The sequence below is a fragment of the Perna viridis genome, chromosome 1 (genome assembly GCF_037379345.1).
Source record: "Perna viridis isolate PV_CMFRI_1.1 ecotype Kerala chromosome 1, ASM3737934v1, whole genome shotgun sequence".
Classification (NCBI taxonomy): Eukaryota; Metazoa; Mollusca; class Bivalvia; order Mytilida; family Mytilidae; genus Perna; species Perna viridis.
Window position 1 is genome coordinate 96,776 of NC_142445.1, and position 8,240 is coordinate 105,015.

The following is an 8,240-nucleotide window of genomic DNA, read 5'->3' on the forward strand; positions in this document are numbered from 1 at the left end:
TAGAAATTGTAACACATTTCCCCTGTACACTCATGCTATAGACATGACATATGTTAGGATATGTTTCCTGGCTATCTTGGACTTTTTTCTCTTATGTCTAGATTGAAAGAGTGTATATTACCAGTGATAATCTTGTTTAAACTTAACCATGTCTGGACGCAGACTGGTATTGTCCGAAGAGCAAATTCGTTGTGTCTGCATTGGCTAGAAAACCAAATGTTGTGGTTCTTCTTTTATAGGGGTTATGCAGTGATTTTACAGCTGAAATATTATATGAAAGTTTACTTAATTTCCATTTAGTGGTGTAGGAGGAGTAAAATTAAGATATTAGAACTCTTTTGCGTAACAGAAGGATGGACACCTCTATCATCCCAAACCCCCACTAAAATTAGGGTTAGAATGATTGAGTTTATTTTTTTCTGCTATACATACATGTAGAAGAAATGGAGGGTACTTGTTCTTTTTTCAGAGTTGAAATCCTCAGCGTCACTTATATCGTTCGTTTGATTAGTTAACACTGCATTTCGAAGGATTGTTGAGGATTTTTGTGGTTAATATAAATAAAGTCAAATTATATCTTCGAAGCTACGTTGTCTTAGCATTATGATAAACGAAATGGTGCAACGGATATAAGAGAAGTGCTATGTTTTAAACTTTATTGTTATAGTGATATTTAATTAGACAGAAGGTTTTGTTGGAAATTAAGATTTATAAAATATGTAAACTTATATATGAATTATCACTACCTCTATCAGTTTATGAACGAGAGGAACCGATGGCGATATTCTCGAAAGTTCGAGGCATATTAGTGCTAGCAACAGTATGTGACTGTAAATGGCTGTGTTTAGTTTTTCATGATTGAAGACTCCGAGAAAAAAATTATTTTAAAAAGTTTGTATCAAGTGAAAAATCAAACATTAAACAAACGAATAAAACAAACAAAATACAAATGGTCTTTGATAACATTCCCTGTGCTTTGAATTTCATACTCGAAACAGCATCTACACTGCAATTCAAAAGAGTTCAAAATAAAGGTTTGATAGATGTTTAACTATTTTAGCCATGACGAACTCCTTGAACTTTGCATTTTTCATTTTCTACTAGAGTATATTTGTATGTATTCTGAATATTTATATCTTCTTGGGAGGCTAATTTTTATTTTGCTTGTCGCCACTAGGGCCACAAACGCCAGATTAGAAACGCCTCGACGAAAATTATGATTATCTAAACTAATTTGTGGGATGTATACTACACGTGTAGTTTATCTAAACTAATTTATGGGATGTATACTACACGTGTAGTATTAATTTAAAATAGGCCTATGTAAGTGCAAGGTGGGTGATGCATTGATGGAAAGTGGGTTACAAAACAGAATATAGTAAAAATACCTATTTGCCTTGATATGATATAAATGGAAGAATGCCATGAAGTGATTTGAACTGGAAATGGTGTAAAAAGGAGTTTTTTGTGGCTAAAAAGGCCATAGAATAAAATTATGACAATCGTCTAATTCAGAATGCAATTCATTTTCCAATTTTTTTTTGGGAATCAATTTTATCTCTCTTAATATATCTTATAAATATATCTACATATTTTGGAAATTTGTCTTGATGAAATCTATCACTTTATCTGCAATGTTTGGTAATTTATTAAATTACCAATTGATGTTACCCATCTGTCTGGTATGGCACCGATAATTCCATAATATTCTCAAAAGTTAACATTTATATTGTATTCCCTTTTAAATTCACCATAAGAATAAAAACTATAAAACTATTCAGATTAGATATCATATCATTTATGAAAAATATACCATTCTCTGAGAACTTAAGTTTAATGTACAGTTTTTCCCCCATTTACAAAAATAGGTTAAGCCAAAGGATTTTTTTTAGAATGGAATCAACATCCATATCATTTTGATCTTTTGTGCCTTTCAAAATAGAAAAAAAATTGATAATTACATCTCTCCAAAAAGAATTTGTTTTTTTTTTTTTTTGTGCCACAAGATACAGACCCTCAGAGCTGACATACAATATCTTATCACCACCCCATCTGTGTTTATAATCTATCAAGATAATTTTCCAAGGGGAGGAATTTTTTAGGATTTAATTGTTTACAAAGCCAACTTAACTGAAGGCTGTAACAAAATGTTACAATATCTGGAATTTTAAGACTCCCTTCCTAAAAATCATTAATAATGACAGATCACTTCATCTTGTCTCAGTTTTCATTCATAAGAAAATTAAAGAAAATATTTTGAATCTCCCTTAGGTTGGTACTGGGGGATTTTTAAGCACTGTTAACACCTGAACTAATATAAGAAGAGCTAAGGTCTTAATAACAGTTATCTTTCCGATATATGTCAATTTTCTATAGGTCCATGTGTTAGGTAGATACTTGATGCTCTGAATTTTATCATAAAAATTGCAAATGGTTTTGTCAACCTTTGCTAATTCAAACCATATGCCCAGTAATTTCAACCTTCCCGCGTGATTCCATTTTAAATCTTTGTGAGGAAGAATTTCTTCTCCACATCCCTTTCTTGAACCAATCCATATTGCTTCTCTCTTGTCAATATTAACTCCCAAACCAGCACACTCTGAGAATTTGTCAAAGAGATATAAGGAATTTTCTAATGACATTTCACTGTCATCCAGAATTAAAGAAGAGTCTTCCGCATTTTGACTTAGTAAGAACTCAGAGTCCTCTACCATGACACGGGACACATTTTGGTCATTTTAATCGCTGCACTCAGCAACTCTAAATAATAAACAAGTAAGGTGACAGCTGGTCACCCTGGCGCACACGCTTTTTAAAGTAAACAATGCTGACAGGTGTCCATTATTCAGAAATGTACTAGAAATGTCTAAATAGCATGTGTTGATCCACTTAATGAAGGTCGGACCAAAACCATAGAAGTCCAAAGTCTCTTCCATAAAGGACCGTTCAACAGTATCAAAGGCCGTCTCAAAATCCATCAGCAGTAATAACCCAGGAATGTCATCCTTGTACATGAAGTTGGCATTCTACAAAAGTTATCGTTCTTGCTTTGGTTTCGTATGACTGATTATAGAGTTAGCCAAATGTATAATGTTTTGTAAAACGTGCATATCTGAATGCAGAAATGATTACGTTGTGTAAAAGTATAGCATATGTAGACTGAAAAAAAACATCGTTTGTTTTTGTATGTTTTTTTTTTTTTTTTTTTTTTTTTATTGTTTGTTTTTTTTTTTTTTACACCATGCGTCACTTTACCATTAAGAGTGTTTAAATTGTATGTGGACTGGTATTTAAATCGTAAATTGAACTAAAGCGATATTAAAATTATCATGTGCAATACTTTTTTTTTATTTTGTACTGCATTCGTTTTAAACTTAGCATTTATGTGTGGATATGGATATTTATGTAGTAAATTGATTTGAATATTTAAGGTATAGCCCTCCGGATAATATAACGCATCATTGAAAAATATTAGCATAAAAAAATATCGACGAAAGGAATGTCGAAGCGTCAGCAGTGCGATACGTAAAAATCCAAAAATATAGCCTGAACGTGAACACATAAAACAGAGAAGATCTACATTCACAATGTAGCAACCGAATAAAAAAGATTACATCTAACAACTGACAATAATGGAAACAAGACGTAATACAAAACAAAAAAAAAAACTGAAGCACTAGCAATAAGAACTCCCATAAAAAGGGGTATCCAGAATGATGTGTATGTCCTGCACCGCCAGCAGCAACCACAAAGTTACTAGTGAGAATAATCCGGTACTAATCAAGCAACCATAATGCAGTTCCGCGACACATGACAAATGCTTAATTGAATAAACATATTAGTTTGTCAAGCATAAGTTATTATATTAAGGATCTCGCCAAAATAACGTATATGTCAGAAATGCTGCTCCCATCATTTAAAAAAAAATAATTTCACCTGAAACATCTTCTATATACCAGCTCATGAAGCATAATTTAACCCTTACTATGCAAAGGGACGATTTATCGGCTTTGGGGATTTGTTTTGTTTTTCATAAGGTGACAATGCTAACTGCACCTATGACATATCGTCGGCAGAAGTCAATGGGCAAAAGACGAGGGAATCGAGCGGGGGATTCTTGTAAACTGAAGAAATGCTCTATATTAAATGGCATGCACTATATATCCAGTAGTTTCTTGATCATTATACACAACCTGATTCAAAACTTGTGACATCATGAATAAATAGGTGGGTATTGTATTATTACTGACATAGCACACTAAAGTACAAACAAGTGCCTTTTCAATTTAAAAGAGTAATCAAGGGAACCAATGTTACAGCGGTAATCAAAGGAATGTTATCCAGGAACAAAGACCAGATTTTGAAAACAGACATACACAACAAAGAACATAAAATAGCTTAACTCATACAAATAAATTTACAAACGCAAATGAGCAATTCGGACTCCACTAAAAACTGGGAGCATGGACCAGGAACACCGGTAAGGTAAACGTCCTCTGCTTTTTTCTAGAAACACTCGGTGGGTTGCTCATAAGAAAGTCAACTTCGTGGTAGACGAAAGAGGAAAGGAAAACTATGACACGTTTGAAGTTATGAGATGGCGTATAATATCTGTTGGACAGCATTATCGCATGTATAACTAAGGGTATATACCTCAATGCTGGATCATTGGATCTATTATTTATTTTCGGTGCTGCATTATTATTTTCATCATGTAATCAAATTACTTGGCACATCTATAAATGCATGTATACGAGAATGTTATATTGAATATTTTACCAGCAGTTGTGTTTTGATCCGCGCCTGAATACATTACTTAACGCGTTATATGTTTAGGAAATTTAATCTGCATGGATATGTAAATTCGTAATTTTATTTTACAATAAAGTATTAGTATTCAAACGGAAATTAGTGTGTTAAAATTAAGCGTATTTTTTTTTATTTAGATACTCGTATGCAGACCCTTAGCATCCAGAAATATCGCGGTTTGAAAACAATAATTTTATTTTGAATTATTTTAGGACAAACATGGTAAAATATGCAGCTGGGAATTTAGACTTACAAACGTGTACATGTCGTATAGGAAAGTGGCTACAGTAAACTCTGTAGAGAAAATAGTGTAACAAAAAGCGTTGTCAAATCAAATAACAAAATATATAATAGTTTTTATTTTGAACACGTCATTGAAGATTCATTTGATTTTAGGGAGAGCTAGCTAGTTGCGCGTTATTTTTGTCGTACTTCAAATTATAAGTTTGTGTTTTTTGTACATGCAGGAACAGATAAAATACCATAATTAAATTCCAGTCTTATTGTTGAAATTTGCATGTATTATGAATAATACTCAAGACACACTTTTATATTCAATACTACATTTCAAATCTCAAGATATGATGTGGGGCGATTGTCTTACCATTGGACGTTTAAAAAGTGACATAACAAGTAAACGGACTGTAAGCGGCATATTAGAATTTGCATCAGGTTATTGAAATGGACAAAATATCCCGTGCTTCATTAAAATATGCTTTATTCTATACACCATAACCAATTAACTACAATGTTCTTTTAAATATGACACAAAACTTTGAAGTTTAAATAAATTACGTGTGTATAGAACACACTCAACTCTGTACGCATTCAGGGAACCAAGGTTATAGCGGTAATCAAAAAAATGTAATCCACGGACAAAGACCAGACACGGAAAACAGACACACACAACAAAGAACATACAGTAACTAAAGTCATACATACAAAGTAACAAAAGTAAATGAGCAACTCGGTCTCCACTAAAAACTGGGAGCATGAACCAGGTAGGGTAAGCGTCCTCTGCTTTTCTAGAAACACTCGCCGAGTTGCTCATAAAAAAGTCAAGTTCGGGGTAGACAAACGAGGAAAGGTAAACTATAACCCATTGAATAAAACAGTTGTCATGGTGCTGATGGATACATCATAGCAATCCACGAGTTCATGATGACGACAATAAAACTTCTGTAGTGATGACTTCAATCTTGTAGCAACATACTCCTCTTCCAGAAGCCTATTTGTTAGAGTTCTAGCGCGATACAAAAAGTCTGCGTGGTTTAGGCAAGTTCTGGTATAACGTATGAGTTGTGATATGAACACTCGATAAGGAGGAGCCAAAGGGATGTTGCCACAGATGAAAGGAAAGTTGACAATTCTCAATGAAAAGTCATCACGTTTGTCGTAAGGTTTGGTCAATAGTTTTCCTTTACGATCGATTTCTACGAGTAGGTCAAGATATGAGGCTGACTTAAAAGTGTCTGAAAAATACGTCTTGAATATTAGTTATCATGAACATCGAAACTGAATATTGTATACTTTGTATCCACCTTAGTATCCAGAATGTTTATATCAAACTGAAATTCTTATCTTACAACTTAATTAAAGTACTTACCATCTTAAAAAATGTGTTGCTTTAACTGTCCTGTCTCTCCTGGATACAGCTACTACTATAAAGAATGTCATTATCCCTTTCATATTTCAAAATAATGACAATGCATATTCTCCTTGAACCATTATTATTTACCTTTCTGTAAGTGTAATTGTAAAAGGAAATAGTGAAGTAATTGAATGTACATATAGCTCTCAAATGCATAATTATCAAATGACACGATATATGCGAACAAAAAATATTGGTTTCCAGTTTTAGCGAAAGAAAATGTATTTATTTACCACTATCATCAAGTTATGTTGTTAGTTAGATCATAAGAGTCGTCTATCATGTTCACATTTGAGTTGTTACCTACAATAAAATTTTCTATGGACAAGGCAGAGCATTAAATGATTAGACAATCTGCAACAGAAAGACAAAAATAATCATTAGAACAATGTAATAGAAAGTCATATATATCTAGAACATATGAGATTATAGAATCATATTGAAGTGGGACAAACTAATTTGAGGGTGTTTAGACACACCGTCTGGTCATTATATAGTATGTTCTTGTATTAGGTGCATACTTGGCGCAAACCGATAAAACAGATATATGATTTATATATATGTTTTTTTTAAATATATACACATATTTCCACATAACATGCAATTACAATTTAAGACTAATTTAAAAAAAAAAAACTCTTCACTAAGTGAAATGTATTAGATAAAAATGTGATTTACCAGTTATCGAAATCTAAAAATGATGAAAACTGTATTTACTATTGTAGAGGATTGCCTTTAGACGTCATCGGATAGACGTCCTTTCATGTCCCAGTCCATAATACCACTACACAGTCAATTATTATTAAACATCTTCCGGACTATTTAGTAATCACAGAAGATAAACAATTGTATGCCAACCTCTCGAGTTATACTATTGGTAAATGCACCGATACCATCCCTAGACACTGTCTTTCTAAACCTACTTTCCATCGAATTAATAATACCACTAATGATTGTGTCCTAGATATCTATTTCGATAACCATGGCTCAATCAAACAGAATTGTGATTTTAGATTCATTCAAGAGGAAATTAAACCCAATATCTTACAAATTGATAATAACAAAAGTTGGCCGACTCTTAATGATTTGTTGTCACTTGTAGCTTTTGTCTTGGGCTTTCTAAACACACTCGCTACGGTTTACCTCATTTGCTGCGGCATTAACATTTCATAAACCGTTACGCGCAGAGGATTCTTTTATCTTCACTTTCCCTACCACCGATGCACCATGAATAAATCAATGGGCTCAAACAATCCGCTATAATATTAAATGGGATCACATACTGTTCGCAGGTTCCTTTTTGATATTATTAGGAATCTGCATTTTAAGTGAATATAATATCAAAATGACTGCCTCCCAGACCATGATTTGTTTCGAAATTATAGATGGAAAACAATGTGCTTTAGTGTCATTCCTAACATTTCCGGTTTGTACTACTTCTTATTATTTTAATCTACCTGATTCAGTCGACAATTTATCTTTTCCCCCAAGACTTAGTCTAGAATGGGCAAATTTTACAGTTATTGACAGAACATCCAGTCGTTCGATACGTGTTCCATCAATAAAAACACATTTCATATTTTAATTCTATAAAGATCAGAACCATACTATCCCATCCATTTTTCGCCTATATAGTATCAACTCACAATGGTATAAGATATCCGATTCAATGGAACGAGCCAAAGAAAAACTCGACCGATATTTCCAGTGATAATATTTTTTGTAACGGGAAATAATGGTGACTCTATGTCCTTAAAGATAAGTCCGCCAATGTACTCAA

The 8,240-nt window shown here is 33.0% G+C and overlaps 1 long non-coding RNA gene across 1 annotated transcript; it reads right to left on the bottom strand.

Moving 5' to 3' along the window:
- Positions 1-690: 690 nt before the first annotated feature.
- Positions 691-7,556, bottom strand: LOC148626739 (uncharacterized). Its single transcript, XR_015921928.1, has 3 exons — positions 6,694-7,556; positions 6,416-6,470; positions 691-3,026 (listed from the first exon to the last, which is right to left on the bottom strand). It is a non-coding gene; the product is annotated as an uncharacterized LOC148626739 (long non-coding RNA).
- Between the last annotated feature and the right edge of the window lie 684 nt (positions 7,557-8,240).